General features: G+C 47.6%; 1 protein-coding gene across 1 annotated transcript in view; it reads left to right on the top strand.

Annotated features, from left to right (window-relative positions):
* Window positions 1-1,997: 1,997 nt before the first annotated feature.
* ace2 (acetylcholinesterase type 2) overlaps window positions 1,998-17,854 on the top strand; it is a 55,036-nt gene continuing 39,179 nt past the window's right edge. Inside the window, 1 exon segment of the mRNA NM_001114641.2 lies at window positions 1,998-2,192. The gene's annotated coding sequence lies outside the window, so the exon portion shown is untranslated.

Raw genomic sequence — 17,854 nt, 5'->3', positions numbered from 1 at the left:
AAGCGTTATGCAATACAATTGATACTTTGACTACAGGTCCCAAAGTAGGTGGTGACATTTATGGTGTCTAGGGACTCTGTTAGCCACATAAGCTATTCAAAAAGAAAAATGAACGCAAATTATTCTACGTAAGTGAAAGTTTTTGACCTGATTCTCAATAATACGTCAAAACATTGCCTTTACAAATTTCCTACAGAACGCCCCAAACTCTTGGAAATTTTACAAACAAAATAATGAAAAACCGCGAATATTCAATTAATTTATTCGAGTTCGGTGTGTTGTGCTAGGGAAGCTCTATCTTCGAAATGAGATTGGATGGAAAATTTCATACACCTTAAATCACCACGTACATTGCTTGTTAAGCAGAAAATACAAGTATTTTTTTGCCACGAAACAGTCGATGGAAATAAGAACTGGCGGAAAAGTCTTGACTAGTTAGTCATCTACATAGTAGGGGATTATAGTACGGGGTGCTTCGGCGCGATACTGAACGGGAAGAGTAATCACACTCACAGCGAGGGATGCTGGTGTTATAAGAATCCCCATAACTTTAGGAAAAATCGAAAAGTTTTGCAATTTGAATATTTATAATATAGATAATTTGGATGTTTTCTCTTATATTTCGGCATAGTGGCTTTGAAAATCAAATGAATAAGAACACTATGTGTTATAGATATATTATACAATCACCGGTATTATCATTGTGTTTTCTTGGTTTCTTCGTTTCGAAAGAAGGAAAATTAGCTTTCCCTCGGCTTGATATTAAGGGCTTACTTACAGCTCTTAGAACTTAGCGATGCCGGGCACAATCAAGTCACTGCCTATTTAAGCTTTCTTTCAATTCTTCGCTTGAAGAAAGGTAAATTTTAGCCCTCAGTTTCTATTAGAAATCTATTGCAATTAAGAAACGAATTAAATTATGAAAATAAAAATAAAAACTGATACACAGGGTAACCTTTAATCAACAATTTTTCTATTTTAGAATATAAGATTGTTTCTTTTTGATTCAATTTCATGAGCTTTTGAAGTATAATATACCGAAGCATAGACTTAGATTTAATACTACAAGTTCCTCCTACTGAATTAGTGGAACAGAAATTACCGCCTCTAATTGCTGGGCCAAAAAGTCAGGAATTTGGTTGTGGATACCCACATGCAGCACATATTCGTTTTACAAACAGACGTGCTTTCTTCTTGTTGAGGTGTACAATATTCCAACGTATACAAGTAATTCATACTTCTCTGTCTCTTCATTGGTCTCTGGTCCCCAGAGTACCAAAAAACCAGTTGGTTGCAGATAATCATGCTTGTTTTGTCTCTGATAAATAGATAATTGAGAAATATGTCATGTGAAATTTTGCAAAATAAAATTGCCTTTGAAAGGATCGCTTTGACACTTATAGGGCTAAATTCGATTTGCTTATTTAGTTTCAATATATAACATCGGCAGGGCTGGGTTCAAGATGCTTAGTTTACTTTCAGTGGGCGTTGTTGGGTAATTTAGGAGAAATGAAACAATTTAAGTTAACTCAGGCAGATTATACTGTCAAATGATTTCACAAGAAACGCTATACAACTTTTAGGTAGATACGTCTAAAGGAACACACGATTGTTCAATTTCGACCGCTCTAGCCGACTGTCCCACGATTAGTGTTGATCGTGTGCTCCGCTCGGCCGGTGAATAGTTAAGCCCATCGAACGCCGATAGACGGCACTGGCGTCCCGTATCTCGTATTGGTTGCGGCAATCACGTGTTGATTGCGACATATATGTATATATATAATATATATTTAATATATTTTTACATCCATAATATTTCACAGCACGTCATTTAATACTCTTATATTCCCTTTAAATGGTTATTTACAGTCACCATCGCTTTGACGCGGTAAAATCAATATCGACAAACAGATAGAGTGGTCGTGTAAAACAAGGAAAGCGTGATCGGAAGCTGGCAACTTTTTGAGCGAACACCGGCTCAGTCTAGTTCGTTACTCAGTCTACACTGCTTCGTTGGTGGAGACGTAACTCGCGAGTCGCGCTCTCCGCCCTCAGTACTTTATAGTGTACAAATCGCGAGTGAACGTGTGAGGCTTCATTCGAACTTAATGTTGTTTACGTCCATTCTTCTGACAAACTATCCAGTCAAGGTCATCGTTATCGTTTTGACACCTGTTGTTTGGATACTTTAAGTGAGTATACAATAATTATTATAGTCTCTACTCTGTTTTATAACCTCTAAGCTACTCTATGTTGAATAGATCCTAAATAAAAAAATAGAATTGTTCATAACATTTTATGATATCAATAGAGCATTTCTCATATTCTACATTTTTATATGTTACATATTTCATACATTCATATGCTGTATTGACAAATTATTGAATTATGCATGTATTTTTATTTAACTGATTTAAAATTGTCATTATTCATTAATTCTCATTATGTTTTCTTTTAATCGAATTTTTTAATAATATTATCAATTGAAATGCTTAATCTCAAAATTAAATATATAAATTGCTAAATAAAATGAATCCAATCAATAGCAAGACTTAACCAGACGTAGTTTTCGTCATATAGATTCAAAGCTTTTTCGAGAAATTATTGGTCAATTAATAGCTAATAGTCCACCAAATAATTGCCACTGAATCTATGAGTGTGGAATGGAAATACATATTTTGAAGTGGCAATTGGTATATCCTGCACAGTGGGCCGATTCGATCTCATCACGGGACGGCGGAAACGTCGGATTCATTCAAATAATTCAATTAAATATCTCGTTGAACAGAGGGCAGTCTCGCTTCACAACTACAAACTCGCGTAGGGATCTACGTAAATATTAATTTGTATTCATTTCTCATCGGATAATAAAATAAGTAATCACTACATAGTATAAAACAAAGTCGCTTTCTCTGTCCCTATATCTCTAGGTATGCTTAAATCTATAAAACTACGCAACGGATTTTGATGCGGTTTTTTTAATAGATAGAATGATTGAAGAGAAAGGTTTATATGTATAATAACATCCATTAAATAGTGGAGAAATCAATAATAAATTACAGTTTCCGAAGCGAAGCGAGGGCGGGTCGCTAGTAATATAAATAAAATAAGCTCTGATATAAGTTTTCTGGGGTTGAGAATTTTGATAATATTATACCCGTAGAGTGAAAAATGAAGCATCAAGTTCAAGGGTCAAGATCCTTTTTAGTATACGCGTTTAAAATAGGTGAGTAAGAAGTTAAAACTTGTTCCCTAATTACTACCGCGACCATGATTACGGTAGATAAGCTCCCTATCTTGTCGTTTTGTGTTCGCATAAAAGGGAAGCCCTTGAAATTTTTGCGAACATTAACCGGTTCTTAATTATCCTAAATACAATTTGTACTCTTATGTCATGTCTCCAGGTAGACGGTGGTATTCGGCAGATGATGTATGTTATGTACCATGTGTCCCATGAGTTCTCTTTTTTTTTTTTTTTTTTTTTCCACAGGAGAAAATCGCCGGATCCCCACCCGCGCGGCAGGTGGGGTATGTGGGAGTTGAACCTCACTAAAAACTCCTGCCGCTCACAACCGGCGCCCTACCTCGGACCGGGCCAGAGCCCAGTCGGGGCTATTGAAACGGCGGGACAGGGTTGACGCAGAGCACATTACATCCATCCCACCGTCCCACGGACGCCGGACCGGTGGCCGCCAGCGAAACGACCACCGGTTCCCTCGTTCAGCGGGCCGAGAGCCCGCTTTGATGGCGCCGCGTTACACCTTCCCCCAGAGCGGTCGGGGGAACGCGGTCTACCATCACCCGGCTTCCTATTGCGGGTGAGCGTGCAGAGCACGCCACCCCTCGTCTGGGTCCCTCCCCGCACAAAACGGGTGGGACCCCTAGCTCTTAGGGGGCCAGGTCACGGATACGACCCCGGTCCCGACCCCCTGCTCGGCGGCGGCGGGTTTCTGCGTAGTGAGGAGAGCTTTCCCTCACTCGCCCCGCCGCCTCCTTCTGCGAGATGGTGCACTCGCAGAAGTCGAGCATAGCCTTCCATGACTCATCGCTGCCAAGCATCGACGCCACGACGCCAGGCAGCGACAAGTCAGGTCCTATCTTTGCGACCAGGACACGGCGCTGCACCTCCCAAGCGGGGCAGACAGCGAGCGTATGCTCCGCCGTGTCCAGGTCGTGTCCACAATGGTGACACCTCGTCGTCGGCTCAGCCCCTATCCGGCGCAGGTACTTCCCGAAGCATCCGTGCCCGGTCAGCACCTGCACCAGACGAAAGGTGAGACGTCCCTCGCCACGATTCACCCAGTCATCAAAGACCGGGTAAACCGCCTCGACGGTCCGTAGCCCCCACGTGGGGTTGGCCAATCGCCTCGACCACGACTCGAGCACGGACCGCCGAGAATGGGCCTTCCGCGCCCGCAGCTCACTCTCGGGGACACGCGCCACGCCCCGAGCACGGAGCTCGCTGCGCCACCGATAGTCGGCAGCGAGCGACTCCGCCTCCAGCTCCCATGGCGGCGTCCCCGCCAAAACACACGCCGCCTCGAAGGAGACGGTGCGATATCCGCGGATGACCCTGATGGCAACGATGCGCTGCGGCCGGCGCAGGAACCGAGCCATAGTGGCCCGGTTGCGCGGCTCAGCCCACACAGGTGCACCGTACAGGGCCATCGATCGCACCACCCCCGCGTAGAGGCGGCGCACAACCTGATCCGGTCCCCCAATATTCGGGAGCAGCCGGCTCAAAGAACCGGCCGTCCCCATCAATCGGGGGACCAGCTCCGCAAAGTGAGCACGAAAAGCCCACCGGCTGTCCAACACGAGGCCGAGGTACTTCAACTGCACCCCGACCCCTATCCGGACGCCTCCAACCACGATGTGGGTGTCAACTGGTGGCGCCCTCCGCGGCCCGTGAAACCACAGAGCCTCGGATTTACTGAGCGCCACGTCGAGACCCAGACTCCTTATCCTTCCGACGACGAGGGCCACTCCCGCTGTGGCGAGACGGGCAGACTCCCTAAAATCATCCCCCCGGGCCACGACCAACGTGTCGTCCGCGTAACAAATAACGCGGAGGCCCGGGAGGAGGGCGCCCCTCAGCACCCAGTCGTACCCGATATTCCACAAGAGGGGGCCGAGAACCGACCCCTGCGGAACACCACGCACGACCGGAAAACGATGAAGGGTCCCACCGTACCCGGTACATACGACCGACCTGGCCGCCAAATAGGACCCAACCAGCCGGCGGAGGTAGAGGGGCACTCCATGCCTCTCCAGTGCCCCCCCTATCACGGTCCAGGGCAGAGTGTTAAATGCGTTGGCGATGTCAAGAGACACCGCCAGCGCCACCCCACCCCGAGAAACGGCCTCGTCCGAGAGGGACCGCACGCGAAGAATTGCATCCACGGTCGAACGGCCCTCCCGGAAGCCGTACTGCTCCGCCGACAGGTCAGGCCCCACCCCGACCAGGTGCCGAACGATGCGGGCAGCCAGAATACGTTCCAGCAATTTTCCCGCCTCGTCCAGCAGCACGATAGGACGATACCCAGCGGCTGTATCCACCGGGCGCCCCTCCTTCCTCAACAACACAAGTCTACCCGTCCGCCAGAGCGACGGAAACCGTCCCGACTCCAAGCAGCCATTGTATAGCTCAAGGAGCCGGTCCCCCAGGGCACCGAGGGCCAAGGCCAATACCCGGCCGTGGACTCCGTCCGGGCCGGGGGCCGTGTCTTTCGCAGTCATCTTGACAACGGCCACCCGGAGCTCTGCCTCGGTAATACGGGGCACCTCAGCAGGAGCTTGGCCGTCGACGGTGTCAGACGGCCCGCCCATAGCGGGAGGGACAAAACCCTCCCGCTCCTGCGGGAACAACGCCGAAACGATGTCCCGCAGCTGCTGGGGCTGGAGACGCTCAGTCATAGAGGGGGCCCACGGGCGCAACTTGCCGCGTACCAATTTGTATGGGCTCCCCCACGGATCCGCCTCGAGCGCCTCCAAGAGTCTCTCCATGTTCTGCTCCTTGGCCCGCCTGATGGCCAGCCGCAGGGCGTCCTTCGCAGCGCGATATTCGCGGTGCAGCCGAGCTTCCTCCTCCGCGAACGCGACGGGCTCGTCGCGCCGCAGGCGGCGGCGACGGCGGTGTCTAGTGCACCGGCGGCTCGCCCGAATGGAGACCGCACGCAGTCTTGCAATTTCGGGCGACCACCAGGGCGACTGTCGCCGTCCAGAGTGCCGAGAGCCGACCCGGGGCATCGAAGCATCACATATGCGGTGCATCGCGCCCCGGAACCATTCGGCCTCGGTTTCCACATCAACAGGTTGTGGGCGCTTGGGCGCCCACGCCGCCACCATAGAGGCCTCCACCAGGAGCTCCCTGTTCAGGAGCTTCAGTGCCCACCTAGGGAATGACCGGGATGCACTCTGCGGGGGGTCAACCCCGCGGGCACCTGCAGCCGGCGTCGGCGCAGGGGCAGAAAGATCGTACCGGATATACCGGTGATCGGACAACGATTCCGCCCCCACCACCACTCTCCAGCCGAGGATGCGCCGTGCGACGGGCGAGCTCGCGAACGTCAGGTCCACGATAGACTCGCCCGTCCACCGCACGCAAGTCGCGATCGAGCCCCTATTAACGATACAGAGACCGACCGCGACCGCCCACTCCTCCAGCAGCCTACCACGAGCGTCCGTGAATGGGGAACCCCAAGCGACAGACTTCGCATTGAAGTCCCCCGCCAGTATCACTGAACGGGGAGCGAGGTGACGAGCGATCACCTCTAGCCCGTCCAGGAACCGCTCGAACTCGACGGTAGGCCGATTCGGAGAAAAGTACACCCCGATCACGACGATATTTTCTAACTGTACCGCGACGATCCCGGGGCCCCTGGTCACCATCGCCAGGGGGGGGACCATCGCGGTTCTTCTGATATGTATGGCCGCCAAGCCATCAACGTCCCCAAACCAACAGTCATCCGCTGGGGGAACGAAGTATGGCTCGGCGACCACAGCCACGTCAATTGACCACTCCGCCATGGTCTGGAGCAACATGTCCTGAGCCCCAGCGGAGTGGTTCAAGTTTCCCTGCAGGAAGCGATAGGTGTGATCCATTAAGGCTGAACCACATCCATCGCTCCCTCCCCTACTCCATTGCCCCCGCTATCGGGCGCGAACGCCTCAGCGGGGGACAAAGTGCCGGCCGGTGCTCCCCCGGCCAACCGCTTCTTTTGACGCCGCTTAGCTTGGCGGCGCCGATTTCGTTCAGCATTCTTGCTGGCCGGAGGGCAGGCCTTGCCCCCGGCCCGGTGGTCAGCCTTGCGCCCGGCCGCCGCACATAATAAGCAATGCGGCGCAGCCGAGCACACGGCCGCCTTGTGTCCCGGCTGACCACAGCGAAAGCACAATCCGCTGCGGTCAACCGCACTCGCGCATTTTGCGAGGCAGTGCCCAGTGCTGAAGCATCTGAGGCACCGCCAGGCGCGTGGTTCGAGAAGGCGCACGCGGGCCGCTATCCAGCCCACGCGCAACCTGCCCGGTTCCCCCGACGGTCTCCCGGGCGGAGGAGCAGCCAAGGAGGTGGCCGCCTCTACCGGGCAACGCACCCAAACAGAGCCAGCCCCGGTATAACCGAGGCGCAGCTCGCCTACAGTTATGTTCTCCAGGGCGCAGTTGCCCCGGGCGGCAATAGCCGCCGCCACCTCATCCTTAGTGGTGCAGTCGTCCAGGCCGGTCACTCTCAATTCAGCCATTTTGACCGGCCTGTGCACTCGAACCTCCTCCTCAGGCAGAACCGTACGGAGCTTCGCCGCCAGACGCTCCGCGATGCCGGAACTATCGGCACCGGGACACTCCAGCAGCTTGGCCCCATTCGCCGTCAGCCTACAGCGGAGGCCCTCCCCCGCCCCGATCTCGTCCAGATCAATAGCCGCGCGCGCCCGGGAGACTACATCTCGGTATGACACGCCCTTGGCCTCGGCGGCCGGCAGCAGCGTTAAGACCACTGCCGCCGACCGCGGCGCGCGCGACGACTTCTTCTTCGTCTTCTTTTTCTTGTTGGCGGCCACAGGCGCTCGACCCTGTTGGGGAGCAGCCTGAGACGCCGCAGTGGCCGGTGCTCCACCCACTTGGGGAGCTGTCGGTACGGCCCTCTTGGCACCCCGCCGGGCCACCACATTCCACCCCTCGTCCATGTTAGACGGGGGCGGGGGCAGCGGACGGGGTTGAGGCGCTTGCGATGTGCACTTCGCGTTAGCGCCACCCCCCCGCTTGGCTCTGTCTCGTCCCGGGCCCGCCCTAGTGGCTGGAGCCTGTACGGGGGTGGAGCGGGTCACTGCAGCACCCGACACCGCGGCATGTGTAGACGCAGGCCGTTCAGCGTCACTAGCGACAATACGTTTCGCTTCGAGAGCCGCCAGCCCGCCACCCAGCCTTTCCATTACAGCCTGGACGGTGCGATCGATAATCTCGTCCAGGCTGTAGCAATTCGGTTCCGGCAGGCCCACGATCCGTGGCCCCGCGGATCCCTGCTGCCGCTCGACGGCCGTCGCCTCCCTAGACCGCGGCGACGGGAGACGCGAATGCCGCTGTACCGCGCGCGATGGTGGCAGCACGGGCCACGGGTCGCCAGCCGCCGCTGAGGGACAGGGACCCCGAGGGACCCCGGAGACCAGCGGCGACACCGCCGGCACAGATGCCGGAGGGGTCCGCGACCCAGCGGCACGTGGCAACGCGGGCGACGACCTCGTCGCGGCTACCCGCTTGGCAGCAGCAACCCTGCCATCGGGCCGCTGCTGCGCCTGTAGCTGTGCTCGGAGCCTCAAATTCTCCGCCATCAGCTGCACCACCTGGTCATTGGCGGAAGCAACCGAAGGCAGAACCTTCGAGACTCGCGAGACGACTTCCCGCAGCCTGCGGCCAGCAGCTTTGGTTTTGGCACTGGTCGCCGCATACGACTTGACGGTCTTCATGGCCCTGCCTATGACCAAGGCAGGGTCCCGAAGACCGCCCTCCTCCTCTTCCGTCGTCCGCCCGTCCAGCGAGGCGACAGACATCGACGCCGATGACGGCGCCGGTGACGGTGCGCCCTTCCCCCGAGCGGGTCTCCCTTTAGGGGGCGGCATCTCCTCCGCGGCAGAGGCCGAATCGGAGACTACCACCACTTTCTCCGGTGGGGCATCCGTGTCAGAGGACGACGTTAGCCCCCCCTTCCCTTCGCGGGAAGAAACTCCCCTCGATTTCCTCTTCCGCCTGACTTTCCCTTTCGGGCCAGCCGCCTCGCAGTCGCTGACGAGCGCAGAGCGCGTCGAGCCAGCGCTGGCACACCTCAGTTCGACGGGTTTTCCGCTGCCCGTCGCACAGCCCCCTTCATCGTGGCATGCTTTGCCCCCCCCAGAATACGTGGGGCAGCATGCTCCCACCGAGGTGGAAGCACGGAGGGATTCTCCACCTAGAGTGGTACCCTCCTGGGGTAATTTTTCCGTTAAGTCTGCCATCATTTATTTATTCCTTTATTATTTAACCAGGGGTCGGTCCCCTGGGACGGCCCTCACGACTGGACACCCTCCAGCCACTCATCCCATCACCGGGCACGTCACAGGCTTAGGATTAGGGCATTTTTTATAGAGGTTTGCATCCTCGCGGCCCCTACTAGGCAGCGGCCCCCGCCCCCCACCAAGTGGGGATTACGGTATGGGACAACCCTTGGGACTAGACTCCCTCCAGCCATTCATCCCATCGTCAGGTGTCAAAAACTTGGGATTGGGGCATTTTTTATAGAGGTTCGCATCCTCACGGCCCCTGCTAGGCAGCAGCCCCCGTCCCCTACTCGGTAGGGATTGCGGTGTGCTTCTTCGAAGCCACGCCGGTAAACCGGTACCCCCCTTTGGGGGGCCTTCCCCTGTAGCCGCCAAGAGGCAGCCGGGGACATGGCAACCAGCGACCGGAAGGGAGTGCCCTCCGGTTCACTTCTCATCCACGTGGGGTCTACCATTACTGACAGACCCACACGTCCGACCACGGTGTGGCCACGCCGGCGTACCGGTACCCTCCTCTGGAGGGCCTTCCCCTTTAGCAGCCAAAGAGCTGCCGGGGACATGGCCTAGCATCCAAGAGGGCTCCAGAAGGGAGCCCTCTCCCGCTTCACACACACTTTGTCCAGCAAAGGTGGGAAACGGGAACACGGTGTGCAGTCTTCTTTGTTCACGGCACCCCTGTGCAGACAACGCTGCTCCACGGTATCGGGGTGCACGCTTAAGCCCCACCGCCGCGACAAGGCGAGACCACGTTCGGTGGGGCCATGAGTTCTCTTAGGAATCATTCGAGATAATTCCTTCATCTATATTTTACAATTGCACCATTCGCCACCGGAGCAGTGTTTATTTATCTGAAACCGCTGCGATCATCCACAGCGCTTTTACAGAGAGCTTTTGCTACGTATCACCTGCCTCTGGAATGAACGATATTTTTCGAGCGCTATGAGTCCTTCTTTCAACTAGGTTTGCAGAGTCTTTAGTCTTTGGCATTACTGGTGTCGGTAATCGAAGGTGACTATTTAGGTCATAAAAAATAGTTGATTTAATGTGATCTATATCGTGTGCCTAAATACTACACATAGCAACTTGAAGACATCTTCTTACTTAGGGAAAATTTACCATACATCCGGAGATTTATCTGAAGATGCAATAATAAAATCATCCACGTTGGGCACTAATTTAATTGTATTTTGTCGTTCATGTTGTATAACAAAATGTACAATAGGATTACTGTTCCGTTTGATATATTAAATGTTTTACAATTACGATAGTATGTTTACATCACAAGCTTCAATCCAGTATAATTCGCTAATGGAAACTTTTGCTACTGTAGATATATCTCACAGGCATACAAGTCGCTTCGGTGTTTACCGAGGGTCTGATAAATCGCTCGCTTTAATGAAATACTCTTCCGGCCGAATCCCAGGACCGCGGACCGCCGCTTTTATTTTTAATTTTTCTTTTTTTAATATTGACAGGCGTAATGACCTGTCCAATTTCGAAACGTAAATTCTTATTTATTGTTAATCTATGTAAGCCTTTTTTTTAAAGTTTTGATGCTCAGTCATTTTATACTAGCTCATGTCAACCTGTAAATATTACGTGCATTCCTTATTGCACATAATTTTTACGCTACTGTCGTAATGCAGGTAGAATTATCCAATTCATCAACACACTTTAGAACATATGTAGGTGTTTTTTTTTCTAAGATGGAAAGATATTTTCGAAATGCCAGCTCCTGGTTTCTGTTTTTTTTTTTGGTACCGATAACTCGAAAATAAATAAAGGTTTACATTCTTCAAAATTATAGCTAGTTTACAATAAATTCCGCTTATATAAACTATATATCTATATAGATGTTAATGAATTTCATTATTTATTAAATCTGCAAAGACAAAATTCAAATTCAATATCAAGAGCGACGGATATAATAATATAGCATAGCTAAAACTAAAGTTGAAATCTTTTTGTATAATTCAGATAGATGTATGGACACAACTTCACGCCCTGTTGGATGTTGGACCACATGGATAGAGGTTAGATTTTGAATGCTTAGATCTTAATACGTAAAGATATATTCTGGGATATTCTCCCAGAGCATTGAGATTTAAATCAGAACACGTGATCGCTTCACAACAGTAAATACGCAAAACCGACTTACAACATGCTAAGCTATCAGTAATTACATAAACATTTTACCTACCGTTTGATTTAATTACTGGCATTTTACAGTATTCGTTCAAAGTACACCTAAGTCGTTTGTGTTAGGTACATGATTAGCTACTTAGAAAATTAGTACATGCCAAAATATCGATCTGTAGCAGTTGCATGACTAGAACTCTTACTTATAAGACCTTGAGTATTTATATAACTCCTTCAACGTGAATTGTACTGTAAATAAATAATAAAATAGATCCGAGAATAGTAAGAATTGAAGTCGTCGTGGCCTAAAGGATAAGACATCCGGTGCTTTCGTATCGAGCGATGCACTGGTGTTCGAATCTCGCTGGCGGGTACCAATTTTTCTAATGAAATACGTACTCAACAAATGTTCACGATTGACTTCCACGGTGAAGGAATAACATCGTGCAATAAAAATCAAACCCGCAAAATGATCATTTGCGTAATTACTGGTGGTAGGACCTCTTGTGAGTGCGCACGGGTAGGTACCACCGCCCCGCTTATTTCTGCCGTGAAGCAGTAATGCGTTTCGGTTTGAAGGGTGGGGCAGCCGTTGTGACTATACTGAGACCTTAGAACTATATCTCAAGGTGTGTGGCGCATTTACGTTGTAGATGTCTATGGGCTCCAGTAACCACTTAACACCAGGTAGGCTGTGAGCTCGTCCACACATCTAAGAAAAAAAAAAAAAATGATACTATTATTTTATTTATTTGAAGGATTTATATTTTAAATTATTTTTTTGTTGAAATTAATGAAAATTGAATTTTTTTTTCCGTTATCTTCGGCTTTCCCTACTTCTGCAGTAGGCAGTGGGTTGGTTTTGTCTTTGACGTTGCTGACGCGTGGCAAAAAAGTCTAATTTCCTTATTTAGATTATATCCGGTCTGGTACCGTCACCTTGCCATCTTCAATGGCGAAAAAGTGTAGTTTGAAGGGTAGGGATGAGTGAAACTTCAATTTTACGATTTTATTTGCTAGTTATAGGGGTTTGTTTTAAACACAACTCATTTATTCCTCAACATGAAAATCTACTATATTTACTAAATTTTACCTGAAAAATTAGTACCTGTGGATGATATCAGCTCCGTAATAGTTATACTATTTCAACGTATGTGGACATATTATGCTTATGTTTACTCTGCACTAATTCTATTAGTCAGTGGTGAAAACCTAAATATTACTCGAAGTATTATAAGCCGTACTGTCATTCATATAGCAGAAGAGTAGGATCGGTTAGAATCTGAGGGATGATCACGTATATCTAACACTAGATCCAGCAGACAATTGGGTAATGACCCCATTGGTTAAGGCTTACAATTCTCCAGGTGGGGTGAATGGAATTTGATTCAATTTAACCCATTGACAGGCTTGCGCGTTCACTGCGACAAAGAACCCTTTTGTTATAGCACCGCAAATCGAAGGAGTATCACTGTGACCTTCCACGGCCATACGGATTCTTGGAGTCGACGTTTCGACTTCATCCCGTTCTCATAAATAGTTAGAAGCCTCTAATTATTTGTTTAAAATGTTGCCATCGTCTCATCATCATGTGGAAGGAAATTTACGTGAGCTCCAAGTGTCGGACTGGCAAGATGTTGCACAGCGCCGGGATGAATGGCAAAGCTTATTGTCGGTGGCCAAGACCCACTTCGGGATCATAGCGTCAGCTCAGTAGTAGTATCATCTCGTTTTTACCATCGCACCGCCCGCTACCGTGGCAGATTTCATCAATAATACCTAGAACTACTGCGTTCATCCAGAGCTCGTTTGCAGAGGATTTTTCTGTCATTGTGGGCGGCGGCTTGACTCTGGTATTTAACAAGTCCATAAGCGACGGTAATCGTGGAAAGACAGTAAAAAAGGTCAAAGTTTATATAAATTATCCAGACATTTAACTTGGAAATAATTACGAAACGGGTGAAGTCTCATAAAACGTCCTATTCATTGTCCATACGTATTGCACATGAACTCGATATTCGAGAATTGTGTACAGATTCAATAATATTTATAATCTATATATATAAAAATGAATTGCTGTTCGTTAGTCTCGCTAAAACTCGAGAATGGCTGGACCGATTTGGCTAATTTTGGTCTTGAATTAATTGTGGAAGTCCAGAGAAGGTTTAAAAGGTAGACAAATATGAAAATGCTCGGATTTAATAAAAATAACAATTTTGTTTTTCCTTTGATGTGTCCCCCGTCGGACGGGTTCCTTTAGTTTGTTTTAAGTTTATTTTATACGAAAGTTTAGGTATTTTATTTATCGATTGAGGCACTACGAAGTCTGCCAGGTCAGCTAGTTACGTATAAATTTATAAAGCAGAATTTCGATAACACTAGAAGCGTCCAAGAGATAATGAAATCGTATATCAGTTACGAATACTACTCGAGGAGTCTAAATGGTTTGTTTTTCCCTACCTATTTGCCGGTAGTCTAAGGGGCTATTCCAGCTACGCGCGGACGGGATTATTAATCTATTTAAATGAAAAATTCTGTATTAGTGTGCATGCCATACTAAATATGTCCCGTGTGAAGTGTGCTGCGAGTAAATTATGATTAGGGTTGGTACGCATTTGTAAAATTGCTTAAGATAAAAATGAACAGAAAGCTGGTGGTCGTGGAACCGAAGACCGTAACCTTAACAAGTAGGTGAGCTCACGGGGCTCAAACCTGACGTCTTTGCTAACACTAAACCTAGCAAGAGAAGTGTTTCGCAGAATCTTAGAGTCGTCGCGGCCTAAAGGATAAGACAACCGGTGCATTCGTGTTGAGCGATGCACCGGTGTTCGAATCCCAGGCGCGTACCAGTTTTTCTAATGAAATAAGTAGGTACTTAATTACGATTGGGTTCCACGGTGAAGGAATAACATCGTGTAATACAAATCAAACGCGCAAAATTATAATTTGTGTAATTACTGGTGGTAATTACCACCACCCTTCTTATTTCTGCCGTGAAGCAGTAATGCGTTTCGGTTTGAAGGGTGGGGCAGCTGTGTTACTGTAAAAAGTGAGACTTAGAACTCATGTCGCAAGGTGGATAGTGGCATTTGCGTTTTTGATGTCTATGGGCTCCAGTAACTACTTAACACTAGGAGCCATGAGCTCGTTAATCATTTAATAGCCGTTTTGTTGTGTGTGGTGGTTATCTGGAAAAATTTTGTGCTATGTGATTCTTCTGTTTAGATCTGCTTTATTAATTACAGTCAGTTGAACGGCTTCAATAACTTAATTTAAATGCATGTACGATAGGTAAGAAAGGAGCTTGGAACGGGGCGTTGAGGCGTGAGTAAGAGAGTGTGAGTAATGGTAAGAATGGGAGAAAACAAATTATAGAAAAAAACAAGATGGCGAGCACGATTTTTTTGTTGCTCTTGTAGGCAGACAAGCATACGGCCCACCTGACGGGGAATGGTTACCGCCGCCTATGGACCTCAGCAATGCCAGGGGCAGAGCCAAGCCGCTGCGTACAATCTGAGTGAACAAGGTGTAAAAAAGGGTGTCAATTAATTTTTAGTTATAATAACTTTCCTTATATTTCACATAAAAAAATTATCAATAAAACTACAGTAGTACACCAATTCTACTTTATTACATGTATAGTAAAAAAAATATTTCCAATTCATGTACAATGATAACCCTAGATGACCCCATACGGAACTCGATATCAGAACCACTGTCGACCACGCTGTCCTACTTACATCAGTTTTCTGATGTAGCATTTGCAATATAACCATTTGTATTATTATTAGATTACTTCATTGTAACAGATTAATTCTAAATGAAAGTGGAACATTAACATTTTATATGTAATAAAATTATCCGCTACCAATACTTAGGAAACATGCGTTCCAGCTTGAATTATAGGACAGCTGTTCCAATATATTGTTATAGCATACATATTAGGCATGCATTTTAAGTTCTGTCGTTTCCATATTTCCCGGCAATTTTGAATTTGGAACTGTTCTATATTCGAATGTGTTTAAATTTTAATCTCAAAACAGTTGAATGTATTAGGATTAATGCTATTGTTTAGTCACAGCGTCGATTAGAATCTGTCAGGCCTGACACGGCCTCAATGTTTTGAAGAGCTAACATCTGTGTTCAGTGATCAAGCCCCATGTCTGCGGACTGTCAAACGCTGGTATTTAGAATTCCAGCGCCGACATACTAGTATTAGTGACAAATCTCGCGAAGTACATCCAAAATCCGCGTTCACTGAAGATAACACCATTGCTATGAGACAACGAATTCTCGAAGATCGTCATTTGACGTATCGAGAGATAGAGGCTCCATTAGACATCCCAGGAACCACCATTCAGAAGATCTTACATGAAGCGCTTGGTGTGAGAAAGCTAGTTTGGCGTTGGATACCGCATCTGCTTTCCGAGGATCACGGCGGCCCGCGTCAGATGGTAAGATAATTCTGCAAAGGCTCAACCGAGGAGAACCAAATCACGTCTACGACATCATCAGTGGTGACGAATCTTGGATCTATTCCTACGATTCTGATTCCAAGCAACAATCTACAATTTGGGTCTTTCAAGACGAGCCAAAGATGTAGATGAAGAACGAACTTGAAGATCGTAGAGCTGTTAACGCAGAGTGGTATACCACAGCTTGTTTACCACAAGTCATCGTGGAACTTTGAAAATCTAACTCAAAGCGATGCATCGTCCTGCACCACTACAACGCAAGCTCACACAGCGCTCGTCAAACGATTGAGTATTTGAATCAGGAAAAAGTGGAAATTTTTGACGCTTCAACGCTTTCAAGTCAGTCATTTCGAACATCTCCACTTTAGAGTGGAATAAATGTTATAATAACTGGTTTGGGCGAATGAAAAAGTGTATTAAGCTACGTGGTGAATACTTTAAAAAACAATAAAAAGTACTATAAGGTTCTAGTTGTCTTTTTTTCTTCAAACGACAAAACTTAAAAGGTATGCCTCGTATAAAATTCATTAGTCACTGAGATGTGAAGTCATCTACCAAACAAAGCAGTTAAAGAGTAGCTTTCAGAAAAGAAATCGCCCATTTTGTCAAAAGTAAAAATTGTGATTAAATTTCAAGCAATCCAAACGTTCGCGAAAAACAAAATCTAATGAAGACGATAAAAAATGGATTCGCGTTTATTATACATATTATATTACCCACTCTCTAGAGAAAGTACACGTGTAGAGCTTTTGGTATTCGTACGGAATCTCAAAGACGTTCGAATGAAATATGGAAATCACAAAGATTACAGTCCTGGAATTACCTGGAATTATGTTGTCAATATTTATATTTTTTATTATTTAGATGTGTGGAAGAGGTCATGGCCCCCCTGGTATTCAGTGTTTACTGGAGCTTATAGTTATCAAGAACATAAATGCCGTCACCCATCTTGAGACATGAGTTCTAAGCTTAAGTGTATAATCTATGGTTCTAAGTTTCAGATTTACATTATGTCCCATTCATCAAACTGAAATGCATTACTGCTTCACGACAGAAATAGGTAAGGTGATGGTACCTACCTCTGCGGGCTTAGAAGACGCCCTACTACCAGTAGTTATGCAAATCATTATATTTTACGGGTTTGGTAGAATTCAATCACGTAGGTATCCTTTTTTTTAATTTTTTTACTAAGCAGACGAGCATGCAGTTCCCCTTAAGGAATGTGGCTATGAGAGAAAATGTACGTATAGCCATAGTTTTTGAGTATTTGGAGGTAAGAACAAATTTTTTAATAGGCTTACAGTAGTGCATAACATAAAGTAAGTACTACATTTTAACTAGGTAGTTAAAATGTGATTTTTCAAAAAAAAAAAACTAACTGCTGCATTGTTCATTTAACTTAATATAATAGGTAAAAAGCACATAAGTTGACTTTGGTACTAATATATTACGATTGAGAGTGAATTAACGATTTATTCGGAGATACTTCTTTTTTTAATTTTTAAGGTATTGCATAGATTTTATCGCGGGCCTTGAGCGCGGCGACCGAATCATGAATTTCCGTAACGGAAAACAACCTTACACCCCTCACTCCGCCTACCATGTAGCTCGCGTTCAACACATTCACACGTTGCGCTTGTGTAGTGTTTGCGAATAAGCGCGTAGCGTGACGTCACACTGCATGCGCATCATGAAAAGTCTGCCCATCACTCT

Source organism: Bombyx mori, chromosome 9, assembly GCF_030269925.1.
Source record: "Bombyx mori chromosome 9, ASM3026992v2".
Lineage (NCBI taxonomy): Eukaryota > Metazoa > Arthropoda > Insecta > Lepidoptera > Bombycidae > Bombyx > Bombyx mori.
The sequence above is the reverse complement of the archived record's forward strand: the minus strand, read 5'-3'. Positions and strand labels throughout refer to the sequence as shown.